This window comes from Plecotus auritus, assembly GCF_963455305.1.
Source record: "Plecotus auritus genome assembly, chromosome: 2".
Taxonomy (NCBI): Eukaryota; Metazoa; Chordata; class Mammalia; order Chiroptera; family Vespertilionidae; genus Plecotus; species Plecotus auritus.
Window position 1 is genome coordinate 183,772,364 of NC_137771.1, and position 13,147 is coordinate 183,785,510.

Consider the following 13,147-nt stretch of genomic DNA (forward strand, 5'->3'; position numbering starts at 1 on the left):
GTATTGCCGAAACCGGTTTGGCTCAGTGGATAGAGCATCGGCCTGTGGACTGAAGGGTCCCGGGTTTGATTCCGGTCAAGGGCATGTACCTTGGTTGCGGGCACATCCCCAGTGGGAGGTGTGCAGGAGACAGCTGATCGATGTTTCTCTCTCATCGATGTTTCTAGCTCTCTATCCCTCTCCTTTCCTCTCTGTAAAATATCAATAAAATATATTAAAAAAAACAAAACAAAACAAAACAAAAAAACGTATGAACTAACCAAATTTCAAATAAGATAACCAAGAATGAAGTGGGAAATAAAACTCAAATAACTTTTAACCACTGTATTCGGATCATATGCCCTCAGGCTAAACACAAAAGAACTCTAAACTAATCTACACTAATAAAAGAGAAACATGCAAATTGATTGTACCTCCGAGATGCCTACAAGCCATGCCCACCAGCCAATCAGAAATGAGTATGCAAATTAACCCAACCATGATGGCTGCAGCCACGGAGAGAGCAGGAGGCTTGGGTTGCCCCCAGCGATGGAGGAAGCCAAGCTTCCTGCCCTGCCCTGGCTGGCCCTGGCCTCCGCTCAAGGCTACAAAGTTTCAATTATAGAAGATAAATAAATCCCAGATACCAGGGCCTCCGCTTGAGTCACCAGGGGGCGTGGCTGGCCTGCAAACTACCACAGGCCCCTTGCCCAGGCTGCCCCACACCCCAAAGGAACCCCCACCCTGATCCAGACACCCTTCAGGGCAAACCAGCTGGCCCCCACCCGTGCACCAGGCCTCTATCCTATCTAATAAAAGAGTAATATGCAAATTGACCATCACTCCAACACACAAGATGGCTGCCCCCATGTGGTCAAAGATCCTGCCCCATGTGGACACAAGATGGCCAGCAGGGGAGGGCAGTTAGGGGTGACCAGGCCGGCAAAGGAGGGAAGTTGGGTGCAACCGGGCCTGCAGGGAAGGGCTGTTGGGGGGGACCCAGGCCTGAAAGGGAGGGCAGTTGGGGGGTACCAGGCCTGCAGGGGAGGGCAGTTAGGGGTGACCAGGCTGCGAGTACCCCATGTTGGGCTGCCAGTTGCAAGTATGACCGCCCCATGTTTGGGCTCCCAGTTGCGAGTGTCCCTCCCACATCCCGCATGGTTCAGGGTTCAGGTTCAGGGTTCGGGCTGCACACAAATGAAAGAGACTAGACAAGAAAGTATAAATTTGGGAATTGGGGGCCAGGCGGGAGTCCAACTCAAGGGGAAGGACTTCACCAGGCCCTGCTATCCCTTTTATTAAGACTATGGGATACACGCATAGCCTTTAGGCAGGCAATTCCAATAACAGCCCCATGATAGCCCATCAGCAAGGATTTACATAAAACTAAAAGGTGGAAGTTGCTTTAGCTACCATTTTCTTAACTAAACAGTGTGTGGTTGGCTCTGACCTTTCAGAGCTTCAAGGTTGACCAGCCTTCCGGGTTCCTTGTCCACACCTCTCTGCTAGTGAGGACAATGGGTGGCTTCCAACACCAGGCCTGCAGGGGAGGGCAGTTAGGGGCAATCAGGCTGGCAGGGGAGCAGTTGGGCATCAATCAGGCTGGCAGGGGAGTGGTTAGGGGGTGATCAGGCTGGCAGGCAGAAGTGGTTAGGGGCAATCAGGAAGGCAGGCAGGTGAGCAGTTGGGAGCCAGCAGTCCTGGATTGTGAGAGCAACGTCCAGTAGGATCGGGCCTAAATAGACAGTCGGACATCCCTTGAGGGGTTCCAGATTGGAGAGGGTGCAGGCTGGGCTGAGGGACACTCCCCCCCATGCACGAATTTCGTGCACCAGGCCTCTAGTATTAGATAATAGTTAGAAACCTGTTTTTTGCAGTAGCATGGGTTAGCAATTCTGTGTATTCTAGGATTGAGCAAATAAATAAATATATTGGGGATAATGGGAGCCAGGTTTCTCACCGCTGAAGGAAAGCTACAAATATGAAAAGTGGGAAGGAGAGAATGAACCCTGCAGTATTTCATTGGAATCAGTGGTATCATCAGTGTGTATTTGTGATTTTTAAATATAGTAATAGATAGATAAATATATATAGGTATAGATCTTTATGTGTGTGTGTATTTACATACATAATCTATTTCCCAGCTCTTAATGATTATAAAAGTTTATAACATTTTGAATCAAATAAATAATTCGTTAATCCACACCCTATATAATAAAGAACTAATATGCTAATTAGACCAGACAGTGGAACAACCTTCCAGAATGACCAGTGGGGGGTGCCGCAAGGGCCAAGCCCCTTGCATGAATTTCATGCATCGGGCCTCTAGTTGATATAATAAAAGAGGGAGAAGGGAAAGCCCTTCCTAACATCAAAAGCAAACTGATATAAAAGGAATGATAAAATCAGAATCATCATTTGGCAACCATCTTATAATAATAAAAGCATAATATGCTAATTAGACTGGACGTCCTTCCGGACAAAGCCGGGCTGTGAAGGGGGAAGTTGAGGGAGGGAAGCCAGGGTTCCAGGTGCCTGCCAGTGGCTGGGGGGCAGCCAGGTCCCAGGTGCCGGCAGCTGGAGGGAAGTCCGGGTCCCAGGTGCCAGAGGGAAGCTGGTGCTGGCAGCCAGGATAAGGAAGGCCTATTCTTGCACGAATTTCGTGCATTGGGCCTCTAGTAATAATAATAATTAACCTATGCAAGAACCAACAATAGATACTAAAACTAATGATTAACGTTTTGAGGAGTAACAGAGTGTTTACATAATTTCAAAGTAGCTCTCTGAGAGATGCTTAGTAACTTTATAATGGAGAAACCTGGCACATATCACCTTTAATAAATGAGCAAAGTTAATATCACCAAAGTCAGTAATGGGACAAATCAGCATCACGTGCCACCTACCTGAATGCACAATATCACTTCTGGGTATTCCTGCAAGAAAATCTATCACCTAAATCTAATCATGAGGAAACATCAGACAAACCCAAATTACTAGTAGGGGCACTCTACCAAGTAAGTAGCCTGATTTTATCAGCAATGTCAATGTCATGAAAAACAAAGATTGACTGAGGGACTGTCCAGATGAAAGGAGAGTAGAGACAAAACCACCAAATGCCAACAACTGATTTGGGATTTCCTTTTGCTATGACATTGACACAATTGGTTAAATCTGAATAGGTTTGTAGATTAGATAATAGTATGTATGTTTACTTCCTAGTTTTGATCATTATACTGGGGTTACAGAAAGTTCTTTTTTAAAAAATAGGTATTAAGTGAAGTACTTAGGCATACAGAGACATCCTATCTTCAGTTTACTTTCAAACTATTCAAAGGAACAGTGAAAAGGATAAAATAAATGCGTTAAAATGTTAACATTTGGGGAATCTGTGCAAACATTATAAAGGACCTCTTTGTACTATTCTTGCTATCTTCTTGTAAGTCTAACTTATATATGTATTAGAGGCCTGTGCATCAAATTCGTGCACTGGGGAGGGGGGGTGTCCCTCAGCCTGGCCTGCACCCTCTCCAATCTGGGACATCCCTCTGACCATCCGGGACTGCTGGCTCCTAACCACTCGCCTGCCTGGCTGCCTGATTGCCCCTAACCACTCTGCCTGCCAGCCTAATAGCCCCCTAAGCACTCCCCTGCCAGCCTGATTGACACCTAACCACTCCCCTGCCAGCATGGTTGACCCCTAATTGCTCCCCTGCCAGCCCGATCACCCCCAACTGCCCTCCCCTGCAGGCCTGGTCGCCCCAACTCCCCTCCCCTGCAGGCCTGGTCACCCCCAACTGCCCTCCCCTGCAGGCCTGGTCGCACCAACTCCCCTCCCCTGCAGGCCTGGTCGCCCCCAACTGCCCTTCCCTGCAGGCCATCTTGTGAGAATGTGGGGGCAGCCATCTTGTGAGAATGTGGGGGCAGCCATCTTGTGATGATGTGGGGCGTGGCCATCTTGTGGTGGCCATATTGTGATGACATAGGGACACCCATCTTGTGACAACGTGGGGGCGACCATCTTGTGATGCGAAGGTGTGAGGGTCAATTTGCATATTACCTCTTTATTACATAGGATAGGATAGGTTCTATATAAAATACATACTTTTTGTATAGCATATCTATAATAAAAGCATAATATGCTAATTAGACCAGGTGTCCTTCCGGATGACCTTCCGGACGAAGCTGGGGCTATGAGGGAAGCGCAGGTCCTGGGTGCCTGCCAGCGGCCAGAAAGAAGCCTGGGTCCCAGGTTCCAGAGGGAAGCTGGGGAAAAGGAAGGCCTACTCTTGCATGATTTTTGTGCACTGGGCCTCTAGTGTTCATATAAAATTTATATATATATACATATATGTGTAACCTAAAAAATAGTTGGTTTTTGCCGAAACCGGTTTGGCTCAATGGATGGAGCGTCAGCCTGTGGACTGAGGGGTCGCGGGTTTGATTCCGGGCAAGGGCATGTACCTTGGTTGTGGGCACATCCCCAGTGGGGGGTGTGTAGGAGGCAGCTGATCGATATTTCTAACTCTCTATCCCTCTCCCTTCCTCTCTGTAAAAAATCAATAAAATATATTTAAAAAAAAATAGTTGGTTTTTAAAAAATTCAGATTCCCGGGCCCTAGCTCTGAAATTTTGGGTTCAGGCATCCTAGTGGTAGGCCTTCAGAAATCTGTATTTTTTAAAATTTCTTATGGTGATTATGATGCTTAATCTGGTTTGAGAATCATCCCCTGTCAGATAGAGTAATAAAAGTGTTATTGAGGAGGTTAAAAAAAAAGATAGCTAACACTTATTTACCTAATATCCAGCTTTAAAAATGAAAACAAATAGTTAAAATGGAAATTCCATGTGTGCCCCTCCAACTCCTATTCCTTTTCTCCCCTCCCAGACACAATCATTATTGGAAATTTGGAGCTTTCCTACAGGTGATAATTATCTCAAATTTAAAGTTTGTGATTTCCATGCACAGTTTTATATATTTACTAGAGGACCAGCACATGAAATTTGTGCGTGGGTTCGGTCCCTAGGCCGGGCATGCAATCAGGGCCATCTTCCTCGGATGTCTGCAGCTGGCCCCAACCCCTGCCACCACCAACCCTGTTTCCCTGTTCGTCATCACGTGATCGGTGCCTGATGGCTGGGGGAAGGGATCGAGAGGTCAGCTGTTCCCATCCGCTCGCTGGCCCTGCCCCTGCAGTGGGCCACCCTCTGTGTGTGGGGGCCTTGGCCTGGTGCCGCCCGCGTCCCCCGCCACCCACCTCCAGTTCCCCATTTGCCATCAGGCGATTGGAGCCTGCTGGCCGGGGAAAGGAACCGAGAGGTGGTCAGTGCACCTCACAGTGACTGGTCCAGTGGTCGTTCTGGTTGTTCCGCCGTTAGGATCAATTTACATATTACCCTTTTATTATATAGGACAGAGGCCTGGTGCATGAGTGGGGGCCGGCTGGCCTGCCCTGATTGGGGCCCCGGATAGGGGTGGGGGTCCACACTGGGGGGCAGGGCCAGCCTGGGTGAAGGGCCGCGGTGGTTCTGGTCCCTGGTCGTTCTGCCATTTTGGTCACTGGGCTGTTATTATACAGGATACCATACAAATGTGTCCACATCAGCAATATTCTTATTTTGCATGTTTTCAGACCTTATTTAACTGGTATTATAACACACTAGGTGTACTGGTTAATAATGCGGATTTTGTAATAAAAGAAAACACAATAATTTCAAGAGAAACATCAAAAGTGCTTTATTCAAAGTAATGTCCATCGCCCTAGCTACACATTTCCTCCATCTTTCAGGTAATTGTGGATACCATCCCAATAGAACTTTTCTGGTTTTGAGGCAAACCTTCAGAGACCCAATTTTCCACTTCTTCGTATGTTTTGAAGTACTGCTCAGAAAGTGCGTGTGCCATTGATCTGAACAAGTGGTAATCTGAAGAAGCAAGGTCTGGTGAATATGGCGGGTGGGTTAATACTTCCCAGGCAAGATCTTTTAATGTGTCTTTAACTGGTTTTGAAGTGTATGATGGTGCGTCATCATGAAGCAAAATTACTTTGCCGTGTCTTCTGGAACATTCTGGTCGTTTCATGATCAAAGTGTGGTTCAGATTGATTATTTGTTGTCAGTAGCAATCAGTATTAACGGTTTCACCTGGTTTTAGAAGCTCATAATACACCACACCTTCCTGATCCCACCAAACGCAGAGCATTGTCTTCTTTCTGAAGCGATTTGGCCTTGCAGTCGATGTTGATGGTTGACCTGGATCAACCCATAATTTTGTGCATTTGGTATTCTCAAAATAAATCCACTTTTCATCGCCAGTCACAATTTGATGCAAAAAAGACTTTCTTTCGTGCCTTAAAGCAACATTTTACTGGTGACTTTTCCGTTTTCTATTTGTCTTTTGTTCAATTGATGTGGCATCCATTTTCCTTCCTTTAAAACCTTTCCCATTGCTTGTAAATGATCAGAAATTGTTTGCTGAGCAACGTTTAATCTTTCTGCAAGTTGTTTTTGTGTTTGACACGCATCTTCATCCAATAATGCTTGTAATTCTTGGTCTTCAAAGTTTTTGGGTTGACCTGGACATTCTTTGTCCTTCACACTGAAATCATCACTTTTAAAGCATTTCAACCTGCGTTCACAAGTATCTTGAGATGGAGCCTGTTCACCATAAGCTTTCCGAAGTATTCAGCAGCACTTTCTTCAAAATAAAGTAATGAATTAAAACTTCCAGCAAATGCTCTTTTCTTGGCATGAAATTCAACATTTTTAAGTGTAAAAATATCTATGATGTTAACACCTTCAGCAAATTTGACATATGAAGTTTTGAAGCTTGCTGTCAATACAACAAAATAGCATACATATCAAATTGCATATATATCAACTCCATCTATTGAAAAAATTTCGATTAACCGATACACCTAGTATCCTTCTACAATGTAACTTTTCATTCAGCATTATGTTTTGGTTTAATGCTGACATATGTAGCCTATTTCATTTATTAGAGAGGGAAACACTTATAATTCTAGATAACACAAATAAATGTACATACTGGCCTGATACACATTGTTTTTTACTATTCCACAATTTATTTTTATCCATTTTCTTGTTGATGGACACTTAGGTTCCACTTCTCATTACCCTAGTGCTACCATGAACCTTGTATGTTTCCTTGTACATATGTAGAATTCCTTTAGAGGAGAAATTGCCAGGTCAAAGTGTGAGCGTGTTTCTTCACTTTCTCTGAAATAGTCTGTTCCTCTACTGGACCACACACAGTCATCCATCCTATCCTATATAATAAAAGCCTAATATGCAAATTGTCCCCTCAACTGGAGTTCGACTGCTTGCTATGACATGCGCTGACCACCAGGGGGCAGCGTGGAACATGGTGGGCATTGGTGATGCGGCACTGGCAGAAGTGGAGCTGCTGCCGGCCCCGATGAGAGCAGGACTGGGGTGGGATGGTGGAGCAAGTGAGTGGGTGTGGGCCCAGGGCAAGGCGGGTGTGAGCCACTGGTCACCGGGCAGGGGCCTGATGCCCTGCCAATCTGATCGCAGGGCAACCAGTGGTGGCGGCAGGACAATTGGCAGGGTGATCGGGCCCCTGCAGGCGGTGACCAGAGGCAGTGGCAGGGCTGCTACCAGGCTCCCTCAGCGCCTGGGAGCTGGGCGGTGGCAGCAGGGATGGTGGCACAACCAGCAGGGTGATTGGGCCCCCGCAGGGAACGACCAGCTGAGGTGGTGGGGCGGGTCCGCTGCCCTACTCCCTCAGCACCTGGGAGCCGGGCAGCAGTGGGGCCATCGGGACCCGCAGGTGGCAACCAGCAGCAGCAGCGGGGGCGCAGGTGGCCAAGGGAAGGGAGTACCCAGCTGGCAGCCAGCAGCCGCTAGGGACACTACCAGTGTATGAATTTCATGCACTGGGCCTCTAGTCTATCCTATATAATAAAAGGGTAATATATGCAAATCGACTGAACAGTGGAACAACCAGTTGCTATGACACGCACTGACCACCAGGAGGCAGATGCTCAATGCAGGAGCTGCCCCCTGATGGTCAGTGCACTCCCACAGGGGGAGCACCACTCAGCCACAAGCCGGGTTTGATGGCTGGCGAGCATAGTGGTGGTGGCGGGAGCCTCTCCCGCCTCCGCAGCAGCACTAAGGATGTCCGACTGTGGTTTGGGAAGCAGGCCTATGCCTAAGTGACCATTTGACCAGTTGCTATGACATGCACTGACCACCAGGGGGGCAGACACTCAATGCAGGAGCTGCCCCCTGGTGGTCAGTGTGCTCCCATAGCAGGAGCGCTGCTCAGCTGACCAAAGGGCACCAGATGCCGGGTTCATGGCTGGCGAGCACAGCTGTGGTGGTGTGAGCCTCTCCCATAAACACTCCCCCTGCATGCCCCTTCCCGCATCTGGACCGGGACTGGGACCAGCATGGGGACTGACTGGGCGCAAGCCTGCAGCTGCTTCTTGGTCATGAGCACTGATATTGACCTAGGATGGGTGCATGGAGACCAGAGCGGAGCAGCAGCAAGTCTACCGAGTGGTGGCAGTGGCAGGTACAGTGGGGCCAGGATGAGCGGGAGTGGCTGGGGCTCCTCCCTGGCTGCCTGCTGCTTCACGTACTACTACATCCCTTGGGGAATTTAGGACTGCCGGTTTTAGCCGATCCCTGCAGGCCAGGCTGAGGGACCCCACCGGTGCACAAATCTGTGCATCAGGCCTCTCGTAGCAACAGAAGAGAAGGCAGTCTATGGGCACAGATGCAGGTATGCAGGCAGATATAGTTGGAATCCGTTAAGGGGCTCTTTTGAATGCTTCTGTTTTCTCAATGAAATACAAAGCAAGGTTATCAGCTGACACCTAGTGTAGATGAAGAGCAATAGGAGGGTGTGAAGAGAGATGAGATGGTACGAAAGACCATCTATGAGTAGGGAGAATGATTGCCAGGGGGCCTATACCTTCATTTTTACTAGATATTGATAAATTGCTCCCCAGAGTAATTGTACCAATGTAAACTCTTGCCAGCAGTAACTTCTGAGGCTCCACACCCTCATGAATTCCTTTTCTCAACAGAATTTTTGAATTTTTGTCAATTTGTGAATAATTTTAGTTTAATTTGTCCAATTACTCAGAAGTTAAGCTTACTGTCCATTTGAGGTTCACCTGTGAATGAGCCTGTTCATTTTCCCCCCATTTTTCTAATGGTTGCCTTTTTCTGATTGATTTGTAAGTTCTCTTTATGCAGTTTGGATAATACATCACTGTTTACATTATGACTGTACAAATATTTTCACTGTTGTGCCTATGACCATTGCTCCTTTCTCGTATGACCATGTGTTTTTCCTAGAGTTAATGATTTCCTTGTTTTTCCATGCACCTAGTTTTTCCTATACCTGTGATTTTTTTCGCCAATTTCCAAGATGCCTGCCATCCTCTCAGAAATAATTACTATGCATTTATATTTGAGTCCCATTTTGTTGTTTTTTTTTTTTGTTCCTTGAAGTCTTCATTTTCCAAGCCATATATGCTTTTGTTCTGATCTGTGCTGGTTGCTCTCTGGATGGCTGCATTCCTGGCATTCTGGATCTTCTCATCACAGTCTCCTGGGTTGGATTCCATATTTCTCAAATCCCATATCTTCCTCTTCCATAGTCTTGCTGGCATGTCATCCTCCAGTAGCTTCCCCAAATGGAGACATGTTTAAATCCTTCATATCTTTTTTTTTTCCTTCCCCAGTATATTTGCTTTTTACAGAGGCCTGGGTTAGCTTTTTAAAAAATACATGCAATCAAGGATTGAGCAAATAAACCAACATATTGTGAATAATGGGAGCGAGGGAAGAAAAGGACTGGAGGTTCGAAATGGGCTGTATGGGACAGAGTAGGAAATGGTGCGAAAGGCATTGGACAGCAGCGGCCTGCGACCTACCCAGGGATCCACAAACCCTCGCTCGGGAACCTTTAGTTTCAATGACTCTAAAGAATAACAGAGAGCCGAAACCGGTTTGGCTCAGTGGATAGAGCGTCAGCCTGCGGACTGAAGGGTCCCAGGTTCGATTCCGGTCAAGGGCATGTACCTTGGTTGCGGGCACATCCCCAGTGGGGGGTGTGCAGGAGGCAGCTGGTCGATGTTTCTCTCTCATCGATGTTTCTAACTATCTGTTCCTCTTCCTTCCTCTCTGTAAAAGATCAATAAAATATATTTAAAAAAAAAAAAAGAATAACAGAGAGCAGGAGGAGGAGGCTGTTCCGTGGGCACAGGGTCCTTCGTGTCTTTTTAATTGATGGTCTAACTTGGTTTAGAATTCTAGATTGAAAATCATTTCCATTCCATTTTGAAGGCATTGCTTTACTGCTTCCCAGATACCTTTGTGTTTTAGAAAAATACATTCCCATTCTCTTTCCAAATCCTTTTTATGGGACCTCTATTTTCTCCCAGATGCTTTTATAATTTGATTGAGTTCTAAGTTTCACCATGGTATGCTTTTGCTCTAGATCTTTTGTTCTGGGTCTTCAGCGAACCCCTTCAACCTGAGAGTCACTTTTTTAATTCTGAACCTCCCCCACCCTCTTTTTCCCCCCCATTACTTTCTTAGTTCTCTTTTTCTCAAACTTATTTCTGAAGTGTGGAGCAGATGCTATTTCATGTCTGTGTCTTTGCATATACCGTTCCTTCTGCTATTCCTTCTATCTTAGCAAACCCCTACTTATCCTTCAAAACCCATTTCCAACATCAGTTCTTCCATGATCCCCTCCCTGACCTTAGACTGAATGAGCTGTGCCTCTCTCCTATGCTCACAGTCTACTGTGGCACCTCGAATGCCACACTATAATCGGTTTATTCATCTTCCTCCTTCACTGATCACAAACTCCTTGAGAGCAGGCTGATGTTTACCCACTTCTGCAACCTCAGTGCCTAACATTATGTAATGACATGAATAAATGAATGAATTCAACAAGGCAAGAAAAGTGAAAATTTCCTCCTGCTACATGTCAAGCATTGTGCAAAACAGGTACCTTTGCATACATGTTCATTTAATCCTTAGAGTAAACCTCAGCTGGTCACTGTTTAATCAACAAATACTGCCTGAGCCCCTATTGTATGCCAGGTTTGATACTGGCCAAAGGATAAAAAAGACAAGACCTCATTTCTCCAGAAATTTGCCATCGAGTAGGGAAGAGAAGACTTTCTTTTCTTATACAATTCTTAAAAATTGACATTTAATTCACATAACATAAAATTCACCCATTTAAAATGTATACTTCAGTGGTTTTTAGTATATTCACAAAGTCATGCAACCATCACCACTAGACAAGATATTTTTTATCTGTATAAACAAAGTTCTGGCCCCAGCTGGTTTGGCTCAGTGGGTAGAGCGTCAGCCTGCAGACTGATAGGTCCTGGGTTCGATTCCACTCAAGGGCACATGCCTGGGTTGTGGGCTCGATCCCCAGTACGGAGCATGCAGGAGGAAGCCAATCGATGATTTTCTCTCATCACTGATATTTCTCTCTCTCTCTCCGTCCCTTCCTCTCTGAAATCAGTACAAATATATTTAAAAATAAACAAATACAATAAATAAATGAAGTTCTGTGTGTATCCTGGAGTCAAATCAGAGGAGGTGGCAGGAGTTTATCAGGGGAATAAACGCATTCCAGGGAAAGGGAGCAGCGTGTGCATAGGGACAGAGTTGCGAGATGGCCCAGTACATGGAAAACAAGAAAAGTGCAGGAGAGACAAAGTTTACAGGGAGGAAGTAGGTTGGGCTATTTTACAAGTGAGGAATCGGAAGCTCAGAGAGATGAATTAACTCAACTAAGGTCAGACAATTTCTCTTTTGCCAATGCAAGAAAAGGTATCTAAAAGATATTACTCTACCACTGAATCATTCCCAATGAGCAAGCAGGGGCTGACATCACCTAATATTATTTTTTTTCTCAAACAGTACAGCAAATAAGCTTCATTTTCCTTAACACTCTTTACATTACCTAGAAACATTGGCCATAATGACCACCATCGTTAAGCAAAAACATTTCCACCTTAGTTTAGCAGATTCAGGTTATGCTATCAGGAGGAGCTCTGTCCACAGACAGCAATGTTTTGGTCATGAAAATCCAAGACAAAGCCTTCATATGTCATTGGCTCATGGGAAGCTAAAATGTGTTTGCTTGTCAAGTTTCAAGTCCTCTGTATGACCATGAAGAAACGGTTCTACTTTCCTACCACTCAGTTTTCCTACCTGCAAAGTGATATTAACAGATCTTGCCCCAGCTACCTTACCACCAGTCTGCCGAGAAGAATAACTGGGAAACCAGGAGGATCTGTACTACCTTTGAAACTCTTGAGGAAAAGGTCAGTTAATACATGCTTTCAAAAGCAATGTGCCTACTGCAAGAATTTCTCCAAAACCTGACCTCAGTTGAAGATTTATAAAATCTTGGTTTATTAGGTTTAAATTTAGTCCAGATCAATTTCCATTTCATCTCTGTAACAGAGGTAAGGGTTAAGGGAACTCAGGAGAAAACAGATAGAAAATAAAGTTTTGTCAGGCAGGGGAAATGACCTCTTGGATTTCTGGTTTTGCATTTGGAGGCTGTCCTCTTGTTGTCCCCTATCCTCCTCTCTCCCCTAGGAGAAGAAACTGTGGATGCTACAACTCAGAGGTGTGGTGGAAACATGTCCTCCCTCATCCTTACCATTCAAACCCTTCTGCAGCACCACTGTTTATAAACCACCAGCAGGGTGAAACACACAAATCACAGCAAAGAGCAGTTATTTCTCAGGAAAAAAGTTTGAAAGTGACCTGGTGAAACAGGGTAGAAGAGTTTACCAGAAGCCACCTCTGCCAAGAATCCTTAGATGTTTGCTGCCCACTAGAGAACCCATGCTAAAATGTTTGTGGTTTTGCAGAACCAAGGAGTTGACATATCTGAAAATATTCCACAACAAAAAAGTTTTACTAAACTTTCAGAGAAGAATGAGATCAATGATCCCTGCCGCTCTCTCGTCTCTCTTCTAGAACTCTGAATTACTGGATATAAAACGTGCAAACATAAAGGTGACCATACCAGTTAGGGCATCTGTGTTAAAAGTCTGTCCTCTTGTTGTTCCCTCCCCCAGTCTGCTTAAATTTATGCACACACAGCAGTTTTCATTTGTGATTC